The sequence below is a fragment of the Vulpes vulpes genome, chromosome 2 (genome assembly GCF_048418805.1).
Source record: "Vulpes vulpes isolate BD-2025 chromosome 2, VulVul3, whole genome shotgun sequence".
Lineage (NCBI taxonomy): Eukaryota > Metazoa > Chordata > Mammalia > Carnivora > Canidae > Vulpes > Vulpes vulpes.
The window spans coordinates 96,821,729-96,835,816 of NC_132781.1; the positions used below are offsets into that span (position 1 = coordinate 96,821,729).

At 36.9% G+C, this 14,088-nt stretch overlaps 1 protein-coding gene across 3 annotated transcripts in view; it reads left to right on the forward strand.

The window, feature by feature from the left end:
• PLXDC2 (plexin domain containing 2) overlaps positions 1-14,088 on the forward strand; it is a 455,724-nt gene that overhangs the window by 7,835 nt on the left and 433,801 nt on the right. The window lies entirely within an intron of this gene.

A 14,088-nucleotide genomic window follows, 5' to 3' on the forward strand; every position in this document is an offset into this window, starting at 1 on the left:
GCAAACCTGCCCTTCTTGTTTTTGATCTCCAGCAGTGTCCTGGCTATTCTAGAAGACTCTTTGCTTTTCCATTATCTACTTATAATAAACTTTTCAGGTTTTGCTAAAAACTGTGTTGGACTTTGTTTGAAGTCACATTAAATCTCAAGGTCATTAAGTAAAGGTCTCTATATCTAAACAACATGGAGAAGTTGTAATTTCTTTTCTACAACATCTAAAAGCCAGAGCAAGCACCATGGCACTTCATGATAAATTGTTAATAGCGACTATTTGGCAATGATCTTTTTTAGTTGAAACAATGTCCTTAGATTGAGGACTAGTGTTGTTTTCGTGATCACATCATGAAGCTAATGGTACATCTAATTGTTTCTTAGGAAATATAGGTGGAAACCATAGGTAAATTAAAAGGAGCAACTCAACTGAGGGAAAGAATGCTAATTTCTAACTTCTTGGAAACGCTACAAATGAGGGGTAAGCACTAGGCAAATAATACATGGAAATGGTGACACTTGTCCCTTTTAGTGACCCATCTCTGGACCAGCATAGCAGTTCCAGGCAAGATTATAGGTTTGCTCCATGAGAAACCACTCTGATGGGGTGCCTGGGTGTCTCAGTCCATTAAGTGTCTGTCTTCGGCTCAGGTCATGATCCCAGGGTCCTGGGATGGAGCCCTGTATGGGGCTTCCTGCTCAGCGGGGTGTCTGCTTCTCCTTCTCATTCTGTCCCTCCCCTCCACTCATGCTCTCTTTCACTTTCTCTGTCCTATCTCACATAAATAAAATCTTAAAAAAAAAAGAAGAAAGAAAGAAAGAAACAGTTCTGGTGAGAAGGGTAAAAGCCCCTGGATTTAGGATTCTCCTTAATGTTTGCTCCTTAGCTAATTAGTATCAATTTCATGGGAGATTTACATTGAAAGAAAGCACACTTTACAAATTACATCCATTTGAAGATAATAGATTTATGATTTTATTTAGACTATAGGCATTTATAAATTAAAAGGCTATCATTTGCTTGAGTTGAAAATTCAAACCTCATCTCTGCCTCAACACAGTTTATGACTGGCTATTGCTCTGCACTCATGTGTACTGATCTGGATATTTTTTAATCAGGAGTAAACTGACAAGCCAGGCAGTCTGTTTTATTTCTTTGTTATTTAGCCTTCATTATCTTTTTAACATCTGTTGTTCATTTTAGGTATTTTTAAAAACAAGTGTGATTCAAAGTCATTCTGCAGAGTATAGTCTCATTGTCTGGACATTGCAAAACAGCTTTATGCAGGAAGCCAGACTTGTGCAATGTCAGTTTTGTTAAGCTGTTTTTAGGAGAGAGGTTTGTAAAATAGGCACAGCCAATATGAAGCCGATTTTTCTAAAACCAAGGACTTAAGTTTGACTCCAAACTGCATTTCTCCATCCTTCCTCCCATTTTTTTTCTAACCTACTTCAATAGTTTCACACCTAGCCTCTGAAACTGTCCTGCTGGAAGCCATTCTTCACTCCACAGCCTGAAAGGTCTTTCTAAAATGTAAATCTAGCGATGTCACTCCTGTCTTGAAAATGCTTTTCTGCCTTCCTTTTGCTCTCACACCAAAGCCAAGGCCTTCAGTAATTCTGTCCTGGCTCACCTCCCTGGATTAAAAATCATCACTTCCTCCCTCCTGCTCTCCGGTTTCCTGGTCCCACACTATCTCTCCTCTGAAAATTGTACACGCCATTCCTCCTTCTTGGAGCATGCTGCTTTTCTCCTCTCTTCGGCTATTTGTCCTTCAGAGCTCAGCTTCGATATGATTTTTGGCATATCAAATAATTTTTTTAGTGTTTGTTTGCCAGCTCCAAGTTCTAGATGAATGCTTTACCAAAGTGCACTCTGCGTGTCCTCATCGTTTCACTTAACGTCATCAGTAATGTAGAGCTGCCCAAAGTCAGAGGCCATATGTGACTGATCACCATTGAACCACTGGTTCCAAGGAAGTCTTTGAAAATGTGTTCAACAAAGGAATCTTGTTAGGGTTCCACTTGTATGATAGACTGTATTTGTTCAGATTTATTACCCAGGCAGAATTTTGTTTGTACCTTATTTCTACATATTTTTCTGGGCAGAATTTCTAAATCATAATTTGGATGATTTAAATCTCAGATTAAATATCAGATTTAAGTATCAATGAGTCACATGTATAGGCAAACCAGAGATTGAGTGACTTCAGAGTAAGGGAACTTTCATGCTTTCATGAAAGAACTGAGAATTCATTTAGAAATAATGGTATTATGCTGAGTGAAATAAGTCAATCGGAGAAGGACAAGCAGTGTATGTTCTCATTCATTTGGGGAATATAAATAATAGTGAAAGGGAATATAAAGGAAGGGAGAAGAAATGTTGGGAAATATCAGGAAGGGAGACAGAACATAAAGACTCCTAACTCGGGGAAACGAACTAGGGGTGGTGGAAGGGGGGAGGAGGGCGGGTGTTGGAGGGGAATGGGTGACGGGCACTGAGGTGGACACTTGACGGGATGAGCACTGGGTGTTTTTCTGTATGTTGGTAAATTGAACACCAATAAAAATTAATAAAAAAAAAAAAAAAGAAATAATGGTTTAGGAATGATCAAGTCATTTACTAAGCTAGGAAGAACAGATACTTAAATGATCATACTTGAGTTAATTATACTTATGAATTAATACTTTATTGTTTTGTAAACCAGCAACTTGTCTGAAAAAATATTAATATTGGTTCATTTGCTTCACTGGAGGGAATGCCATAGTTTAAAAAGACATATGGATAAACAATGAATGAAATAATTAGAGATTGAACCATGCTATTTGCATAGTTTCTAGTTATCTTCAAGGCTAAAGATGAAAACTGGAAAATAGTCTTAAGATTAGACATTTAAAAGATTTCCAGATACAAATCATTGGACAGATTTTAAAATATTTTTTTCAATAAAAGAATCTAAAGTATCTCTTAATAATACACTCATTAATGTGAGTTAATGCCTTTCAGAGTCCTGAATGTGATCCACTTGCTGAAGTTTACATGGTTTGGGTCAGCATCCTTTGTGTTCTCTCCAACTAGAATTTGCTATTCTTCAGGCACATTTTTATTACCCTTGTCTATTCAGTGCTTTTCTAGAAACATACCAAAGTTCTTTCTATATTCCATTCTAGTTGTGTGGTGTGAACATCTGATACTATTTGCTCAGTGTCTTACCTCTTTTTCTCTAGAAACAGCGCCTGATTGGCGTTTAGGACTATCCTCTCCAGCTGACTCAAATGGTATCCTCCTGGGCCTTCTGTCATCCTGTCATGCTTCTCCAAGAGAGTTCAGCATGTGTTCAGGTGGCTACTGATAATTCCCCTGTGTCATGGACATCAGGCCAATTAACATTTCCCTTTTAGTCAAGGCCTTTAGTAATTGGGTCCTGGCTTACCTCTCCAGGTTCAAATTCATCACTTAATGTTTTTGTTTTTGTTTTGTTTTTAAATATGTCCATGGTTGCTACACTGGGAAGATTCAAGTCTAAAGTTATGTGTAGGCAGTCTTTGACTTCCCAGTAGCATAAACCTGAAAATACCAATTTCTGAGGTGAGATTGATACTTGCCACTGAAAAGTCTTGGTAAATACATAATTTTTATTATATTACTATTTGAATTAGGTATTTCAGAATATTTCTTCCACTCAACTGTAAGCTCTGTGAGGGTAGGAACCATGTTTTACTTTATTTTCTCAAAATTAGCCAATTTCATATGCCTAATATATAATTAAAAAAACAATAAACATATGTTAAATTTTCTGTGTAAGCTCATTTGGTAGAGTGTCATCTCAGTAACTATTAAATAATACAGATCTCAGATACCGGGTAGAAGTTGTGACTGCAATAGATTCTCCCTGTTAGTTTTCTTAAGTAATATCTTGTTCCTTTCTCATTTTGCACATTAAATTCTCTTACCTGGTTCTTATTTTTTAAATCTTTCTTCATGCTTAATTTTGTGATTTTCTTTAATTTGCCCTGTACTTCCTATTTTTATTTTTGTTGTGGGTGTAGATAAACTTTCCAGGCAATTGAAAGGAGAAAACCTTAACTCTTTGATGGGTAGGTACATCATATCTTTTGTTAGTCCATTAATTTGTATTCAGAATTAAGAGGGGGGAAAAACATTAATCAAGCAAAAGCTGATCCACAACCAATGCTTATCTATTTTTCACTTATTACTTTTTTAATCTTTCACTTATTACTTTTTTAAATCAGGATTCTCCAGACCACTAAGAATTTAAAAATAAAGCAAAAATAGTAAAACTACATTTCAGACATAGCACCCAGCACATGGTAGGTTTTCATTTTAAATATCCTCAACTTATCTGTTTACTTCTAATGAAGGCATTGATTCATTCCTCCATCCATTCATTTATCCAGTAAGTAATCAATATATGTTTTTAAATGGATGGAGGAATAAATTAATGCCTTTATTAGAAGTAAAATAGGCTCTTGTAGGTTAATGGGAAGCCTAGGCATTCTAAATCATATTTTTTATAGTAAGTTGGGAATTGCCATATGTTCCATGCTGATGTGTGACGTGTGCTTAAAATATATGACATTTTCATAGTACAATTTGAAATCCCTTTATAAACTTCAGATCGCCTAATTTTCATATTAGTTCTGCTGTTCCTCCAACAGGATAATTTCAATTGGAAGGCATTTTTATTCAGTCAATTTAATTTCATAGTTCACTGTTTCAGGTGACAGTAAAACATGGTTTCTATAGTTAAGGAAGGTGATCTGCTGGGAAAAATGAACACGAATGTAGTGTGTCTAGTGGGAGAACTGTGACAAGCATGAGCATAATGCAGGGACATACCACTGCTGTAGGAGCAACATAGCCAGAGGAAGGCTGGCAGAGTGGAGGTGGGGGACAGGCTCTGCAGGAGACAGCATTCAATTGCCTTGTGCTCCTTAGAGGATGCTTCTGATGTCAGACAGGCTTGGGTGCAAACCATAGTTTTGCCATTTACCATTTGGGTGACTTTGTGCAAGAAAATTAACCCCTGAGTCCTCATTTCTTCTTCATCTGTAATATGGGAATAAGATTTGTCAGAGAACTTCTAGGCGGCTGAGAGATTGAATGTCTGTCTTAGGCTCAAGGTATGTCTGGGCATCAAGTCCTGCATCTGGCTCCCTGTGAGGAGCCTGCTTTTCCCTCTGTCTATGTCTCTGCCTCTCTCTCTGTGTTTCTCATGAATAAATAAATAAAATCTTTAAAAAAAGAAGATTTTTCATCTACCCCACCAGAATAACTATGGTGAAAACTTTCTGTTCCTTACAAGTTTGGTGATGTTACCATAGAAATACAAAGGAGTATGGAAACAGTAAATTGAGAGAGGAATAAACAAGTGTAAAAAAGTAAGGCAGAGCAAGGCAAAGAATTCTCCCCAGAACAGTGAACAATCCAAGGATGCTTTCCCTAATAATTTAAAAATATTAATTATTGGGGTATCCATATTTCAAACTGCCAGAGATAATGCCATATTGCCTTTGGCTTATGAACAATCAGGTGCGCTAGTATTGTTGTAGGTTTCAGAAAAAATAAGGCCAGTTATGCTTTGGACAGTCATGTGAACATTAAGTGGCACACGGACTGCACCTCCAACAGGCTTCGACTTGCATGACTAGGTTTTGGAATGCAAAGCATTGCTATTTTTCAGAATCCTCCTCCTCACTCAGCGATAGCCTAGGGCAAGATTTGGATTTGAAGAACATTATTCCAATAAAACATGCATTAAAAGAGCACTGAAAGAATTTATTTTTACCAAACTCATGTTGTGTAAAATGAGATGGAACTCCCCAAAACAGTTTTCTTTTCTTGGCCTAGACAGGGCATGAAACAAAATTCTGCTGTGTCATCTACATCAAAGCAAGAAAATAATACTTTGACCTTAGTAATACACTTGCTTCCAGGGATAAATGAACTGCTGTATGGGATTATGCAATTCTCTTGGATGACAGGTTAACTTTTTTGCATAATGGTGCCCTTTTATAAAGAGATCCAAAATGCTACCTATGTCTGAGTGGATTTATCCAAAAAGGTAAACAATATATTTGTAAGAGCAAGACAACTGTTCTAAGATTTCATAAGTGAATGGAAGATAAGAAATGTCAAAAGAAGAAATGAATGGAAGTCTTTAAAAATCTAGAGTTCTCTGAATATTTCATATTTAGCATTTTTTCCTACAAGTATACAGAGGCCTTTGGTGTTTTAGGCCAGTCCGGGATATATGGCCTGTAGAGGTGGGTGCACTCATGGCATTACTGGAGATCAATAGAACAACTCCTCATTCATGTACTAGGATCTCCTACACGATTGTGTTTGTTGTTAACCTAGAGTCATGTTTTGTGTTTAGGTAGTATATCTTGGGAAATGTTGGTATCAAAAGGAAAGGCCATGGTTACCCACATTTTTTCTTTTTGAAACCTGTATAAAATAGGTGTGATAAAGAGATAGTTATAATGTTCAAGTTCAGACTGGGATAGGCATGCTCCCTGGTTAGGCCAAGAATAACAAGAAGTCACTAGGAATGTGTGTGGATATGTGTGTGTGTGTGTGTGTGTGTGTGTGTGTGTGTGTGTGAAGGTGGAGAGGTTACAGAGGCAGAACAACAGGAATACCAAAGAAATGGTGGAAGACAATAAGGAGAGCAGTAGATAGGCTGTGTTGATGGTGAAGTTTAGTTCTCAGAAGAATTATTTATTCATTTGACAAACATTTGCTAGATGTGCTTTATATGCCAAACATTGTGCTGTAAAGATTAAAAAAATATATAGACCTTGCCAGGTAGGGGTTACAGTGCAGTATTGAAAATAGGAAATTAACCAGATAATTCTAAGAGAGTAAGGTGTGTGTGTGTGTGTGTGTGTGTGTGTGTATGTGTGTGTGTGTGTGTGAGAGAGAGAGAGAGAGAGAGAGAGAGAGAGCTAGCTGTGGGGCACAGAACTTAGACTAGACGGTCAGGGAAGGTTTCCTAGAAGTGTGTTTCAGTTTGCTTTGAAGTATATGTAAGCATTAGGAGGGTGGAAAATGTGGGTACACATTCTAAACAGAGAGAACAATCTGGCATTAGAAAACCGTGTGCTCTTTGAGGAAATACAGTTGCCTGTGGGGAAAAGATAGTTGCAAGACTAAGAAAGGGCTCACCTACTCTAGACAGATGTGGAACTGACTCCTGAAAGTGACAGCTGGCCAGTGACAGATTTTTGATAGCTGAATGACAGACTCAGGTCTTTTAGAAGTGTCTCTAGTACTGGTACGGAGAACACATAGGAAGGGGAACACACAGACCTGGAGACTGCTGGATTTAGGAACTCCTGGATTAGTAAGAATGGAGAGTGATGAAGGCTTCCAATGAAGGGAGAAATTCCCAGGAACCTCTAGTCTGGGGGTTAGAAAAATGGGTTCAGCTTTAAATGTGTTGAGTATTGAAATGCTTATGGGGCATCTCAGTAGAGAGATTAGTTCTACTGGGTAGAGGTCTTAAATGAAATTGAGATGTTGAATCACCAGTGTGTTAGTAGTGTTGGAAACCAGACAAGAAGCATAAAGAGAGAGGAGCAGTGGGTTAAGATCACTGACCACTCTCTAGGAAGAGTGAATGGAGGGAAGAGCCCAGGAGGAAGAGTGAGGAGGGCAACATGGAGAGCGAAGAAAAGCAAAATCATTGGAGTTGGCAAGGAAGGGGTCATCTGGGAATTTACTAAGAGTGGTTTGAGTGGATGAATGGGAATGAATTGGTGCCAAATTTCAGTAGGGTAAGTGGTGAAGGTGAGTGGAGGCCGTAAGGTTGTGGACAAAACTGAAATCTTAAACAAAAGCAAAAAATGTGGCTGGGAAAGAAATGATGGAAAGGAAGTAGCCAGGGGGGAGCATACGGATGAGAGAGTTTTGCTAGCATTGGGGATTTGAGCCTGCCCATAGTGATGGGGGAAACGGCTGGTAGACAGGTGGGCAGACTGAGAATATAAGTGTACTGTAAGTACAATATACTATGTTAGAATTGTTGTCTTTGGAAAGATGATCATAGTTCTTCCAAAATGCAACTTGAGTCAAGGAACCCTTTGTTATATTACATGTAAGAAAGTTGCTGTGATATCTAACAAAAATTTAATGAAGGCTTAGATAATATCACATTTGTGTAACCTGAGGCCTTTAAATCAATGAAATCTCCCAAATAAAATAAAGAGAAAGAGAATTTCAACTTAAGATATAGCAGGAGGAAAAATGAATGTTTCATTTATTTTATCAGTTAAATCTGGGCTATAAAATGGTCATAACATGATAAATAATAGCTGTATTATAGAAAAGGGTATTGAAAACAGTCTAAGTTTCAGGCATTTTTAAATTTTTAAGTCAGGGGATCCCTGGGTGGCGCAGCAGTTTGGCGCCTGCCTTTGGCCCAGGGCGCGATCCTGGAGACCCGGGATCGAATCCCACGTCGGGCTCCCGGTGCATGGAGCCTGCTTCTCCCTCTGCCTGTGTCTCTGGCTCTGTCTCTGCCTGTGTCTTTGGCTCTGTCCCTCCTTCTATCTCTCAAGAATAAATAAATAAAATCTTTAAAAAAAATTTTTTTAAGTCAATATCACACCCTGAAGAAAAAGGTGTAATGGCTTCATTGTTCTTTTGCTTATAGGGAGACGAGGAATTCAAATCATAAATTTATGAAAGAAAGATGTTTTTCTCACTGTAATTAATTTCTGTGGCTGTTTTCAAGATAAATTTTTATAGTAATTGAAACCATGCTTGGCACATAGTAGGTGCTCAATAAATATTTGTGGACTAATATAACAGTTATTTGTGTATAAGAAACCAAGGAAATAAGGGTCAAAATATTTTTTTCATAAATCTTTGGAACTCTCTTCTCACTAAGAAATGACAAACTCTTATAAAAGAGGTATTCATTTCCTGCCAAAGTTGCCTTCAAGGTAAGTTGCTTTATAAAACTGTTAGAAGAGTGTAAGAGGACTAATTATTATCATCTGTAACATGCTACCCAGCAAGACATTCCTGATCAGCTTGAAGTTACAAAAAATGCAAGTTTGAAAAAAAAAAAAAAAAAAAAACGAGGACAAAAGTTAAAACCAATAAACTCTTATCTGTAGTCTGTCTTTCCGGAAAGATTATAAATAAGTTTGTTTCTCTAGTAATTGGAACATTGCTCCATGTCCTCAGTGTGTGTGTGTGTGTGTGTGTGTGTGTGTGTTTGGAGATGAGGGAAATGGGAAATGAATGAGTAGGGAGGAAAGTTGAAAATGAAAAATGACATCATTTAGGTCAGTTTCTGAAAATTTATCAACATTTATGGATGCACCATAATGTAGTTAATTACTTTGTGTTTTCTTAAATTATCTGTTCTGTTTTAATTTTGTAATGCATTGCAAAGACGAAAACACCAAAATTCATGAAAATTGTTCTGTTAGACATGCAGAAATTCTAATGCAACATGGAAATGTACATGCATCTACAGTGATACTTCAGCTTATAACTAAACTTGTTAGGTCATTTATCATTGTTTGCCCATGTAAATTGCTTCGTCATAAGCTTTCCTGTAAATCAGAAACACAGGCCTCTCCTTTTTGTTTTTGTTTGGTTTATTTCTTATTCAATTAAGACCCTTAATTAATCCTTAATTTTTAAGACATTAGTAAAAAGTCACCATCATAAAACCATTTAGTTTTTCTGTCACTTCCATTTTGGTGAAACGGAAGAAAACAAAGTTATAATTCAGTGAATTTATGTAACTTAAAAAAATTATGTAACTTTTTCTTAGTAAAACTGCTAGGCTCTCTAAAACTTCCAGCCTCTCAATACTCACTTGTTTGTCTAGAATACATTATGTTATGCTTTACTTAGGTATAAAAGAATTATAACAGCACCAGTTGTTAATATTTCACATATCATTTGTTAAAGTTAACTCTGTAGTGTTTTCTAGCATGTAATAATAAATGCATCATTTGAAACTTGTGATTAAGTGTATTTATGTCCCAATAAAGAAGATACAAGTTTTAGTCTCAACTTAATGGAAGTTTTGAAACAATTTTGCAAAGTGTAAGATAAATTTAAGTCAAATGTTTAATCTTAGAGAGCCAAGATTGAAACATTGGACTAATATAAAACAACTCAAGTGGTACCTTTCATCTGGTAGCTTCCATGACTACCAGAAAGCCCTCTTTGAGGTATCATATTTCTTTGCCTTTTTTTTTTTTTTTGAGTTCTTGCATGTATTGTGAGAACCTGTTAATCTGGTAATCAGTTGTACATTTCGTTTTTTAATTGCCATTTTTGTAAGTGTTGTCTGTGGCAATTACACACCATTTTAAAAGAAGAGATCACAGGCATTGAGGTCAAGTCAATACTTGTGTACAGATTTCCCTTTTTTTGACCCTAGAAGATATGGAACTCAGCATGCTTCCTTTTTTCAACACTAGCCATTTTGGGAGCAACAGTTAACTGCCCACTGGTGGTAAGCCCTTCCTTTTGTGTCTAATGGGTCCCATCCTGCCACATGGTGGTTGGGCCACAGATGGAAGGCACTCGTGGTGCAGAGTGGTATAGAACAATTGGGAAATCAGACAAACATGGCTTTGAAATCAGCCTTATTACTTCTTTGGGCTGACATTTGAGTACCTGATTCACTGTTCTTCGTTTCTTTAAATAACGCACCAAAGATTTACTGGAATAATGTATGCAGACTGCTAATTTTTTATATAATCCACTATTACAATACCATCAATAATAATCACATCTAATTCTCTAATGAGAGAAATTCAACTTGAACTAGCTTAATCAAAGTAGAGTATGAGGGGAAAGCCTCACAGAGCCCAAGAAGAACAATATGACCAGGCCACAGGGACAGAGACTCTCAGAGACTCTCCATCTATTATTTCTGCACTCATCTGTGCCTCTCTAAGCAGGTATCCTCAGCTTTGCTGGCCACATGGCAAGACACACAGTGAGTGCCCTCTTCAGGCCCCAGCCACTCCAAAATGGCTTGACCTGATATATTCCTAGTCTAGAGTTCAAAAGTTCTGGAAAAAGACTGTACTATCTACCTCAGAACCATGGCACCATGACCAGGAGACAAGTTCCATGAAACATTATCTTTACATGGTATAAATTCAATCATGATGCACTCTTGCTTAAAGACTTCCAATGCCTTTCCATTAGAAGTCTAAATTCTGATCTCTTTTTTCCATAGCCTGAAAGGCCCTGTATGCACAGGCACCTATGTACCTCTTTGATCTCATCAGAATCCTTGTTTATGTATTGTTTACTTCCTGTTACACAGAATATGCTCCCTACTCCTGTCTTCCCTCTCTGTCCTTGTTACTTAGGTCTCAGTTCAAATGGCATCTTTTCATAAAGGCTGACTACTCAATAGATAGTAGCCACTATTTGAAATTACCTTTTTCTTCACCCTTAAAACATTTGTTTATCTTTTCCACATACTATCCTTCCATTACCTTTAGATGGCAGAGACCTGCTCACTGCCCATGGCTTGGTACCATCAGAGGTTGTGAACTATTTGTTAGGGGAATGCTCTCTTCTTCTTCTCCTTCTTCTTTTTTTTAAAGATTTTTATTTATTCATGAGAGACACAGAGAAAGAGAGAGGCAGAGACATAGACAGAGGGAGAAGCAGGCTCCATGCAGGAAGCCCAATGTGGAACTCAATCCAGAGACTCAGGGATCACGCCCTGGGCCAAAGGCAGACGCTCAACTGCTGAGCCACCCAGGGGTCCCTAGGAATGCTCTCTTCTTGCAAACATGTGGATGGAGGTAGTCTAGGATTAGAGACAGCTCTTTTCCAAAAGGGAAAGAAGTGGGAAGAGTAGGCAAAATGAAGGGGCCACTACACATTTTTAAAATATTTTATTTATTTATGATAGACACAGAGAGAGAGAGGCAGAGACACAGGCAGAGGGAGAAGCAGGCTCCATGCAGGAAGCCCGACATGGGACTCAATCCTGGGTCTCCAGGATCACACCCTGGGCCGAAGGCGGCGCTAAACTGCTGGGCCACCCGGGCTGCCCAGCCACTACACATTTGTATGTCTACAAAACATTTTATTGTGTAATACCTTATTTACTCTCCATACTCATCCATTGACTTTTTCCCATTTTTTATTGTGGTAAAATACGCATAAAATTTACCATCTTAATCATTTTAAGTGAACAGTTCAATAGTATTAAATATATTTGTAATACACACCTATCATGACCATCCATCTGTCTAACTCACCATATTTCACAACTGAAACTCTGTGCCAATTAAAAACTAATTCCCAGGCCCAGCAACTACCATTCTACTTTGTCTCTATACTTTGACTCCTCTAAATACCTCATAGAAGTGGAATCACACAATGTTTATCTTCGTCTTTTTATGACTGGCTTATTTCTCTTACCATGATGTCCTCAAGATCCCTTCATATTGTAGCATGTGCTAGAATTTTCTTCCTTTCTGTATATATATTTCACATTTTCCCTAACATTCATCCATCAGTGGACACTTCACTTGATCTCACATTTTAGCTAATGCTTCTGTAAATAATGCTTCCTATGAACACTGACTTTTATCAGTGAAAGAAAGAAAGTTAGGAAATGGAGACTTGTCTAAGATGACACAGAGAGTGAGAGCAGGTAATGAACTGCCTCCTGCTATAGCACAGACAATTATGTAGTGAACTTTCTTTTTAACCTTTTCCAATTATTTGTGTAAATGTCTGTCTTGATCATAGTCAAGAAATTCTAATTTTCTTGATTTTGTATATATGTAGGTAAATCTTCTATAATTTATGCTGTATTGGTATTGTAAAACCAATAGCTCATACCATGTATTCTAAAACCTTCATTTAAGAGCAAGGGTATTTTTTTCTTCCAAAGGAGTTTTCTAATAAAGAGATTTACTTGTGACACCAATTGAAATTATTATACATTAAGAATACCAATTGTCTAAAAAAAAAAAAAAAAAAAAGAATACCAATTGCCTTTGGGTTAGTATTCAATAAAATTAATTGATAAGTAGGTGTACAATTTTTACTTTATGAATTGAGCAGTTACAGATTTAGTAGTTGCTTCAGTGACTCTTCATGTCTAAGGTGGATAGCAAAAAAGAAATGACTCTAGAAAATACAAAAACCTTCAATTACTCTATTTTAACTATTAACTATATAATTCAATTTTATATGTATTGCATGTAACACTGGCGATGCTTTTGTTTTCATTGCTTTGTTTTGGAATTAGAGTGTGGTTGCAGCCCACTTGAAAAGGTCCATTAGAGTTATATTTAAAAGTCTGGCCTGGGTTTCATTGCCAGTCCCATGAATTACTGCTTCTGTGATCTTGGTAAAGTAGCTCCACCCTAAATTTGTTGATTTTCTCTTCTCTAAAATCATAATAATAATGTTCACCAGGTTATTTGTGAGGATTAAAATATAAAATACAGAAAACCCCTAGAACCCAGTCTAGTCTGGTGCATAGCAAGTGCTCATTAATGATAAATTTTATAGATATTCAATGAGTGTTCGTGTATATTAGTGTACTTTTCCAAAAGTAGACTTTCAGCATACATCCATTTACTTTCCTGTGGCAAGTTAAATATGCATTAGCATTTTATGGTAACAGAGGTTGAACTGGTATTTACCTGTTTTCATTTACATAAAAATAGCATTTAGATCTTCGAGAAGTCTAAAATTTCAGAGTGTTTGAGTAAGATAGGTAGTAAAGGGTTTGGTGTGTTGCTTGGTTTTCTTTAAATGACTTTTGATGTAAGAGGAATAATTGAAAATGAACCTAAGAAGTTTATATGACATTCAGAGGTCACCACTAGTTGTAGTGACAGGATCAGACCTAGAATGCTCTTTCCATTTTATGGTTATTAAGTTAAATTTGAGCTTAGCCTATTAAAAGTAAGCTTAGCTCACTTCAGCTTAGCAAGTTCACAGCTCCAAGACGGACTATCCTGAATAGTTAGCTTTGATAATATAAATGTAAATAACACAATTTATTAACAAATTGCACTTCATTATGCCTTGAGCAACAATATATATATT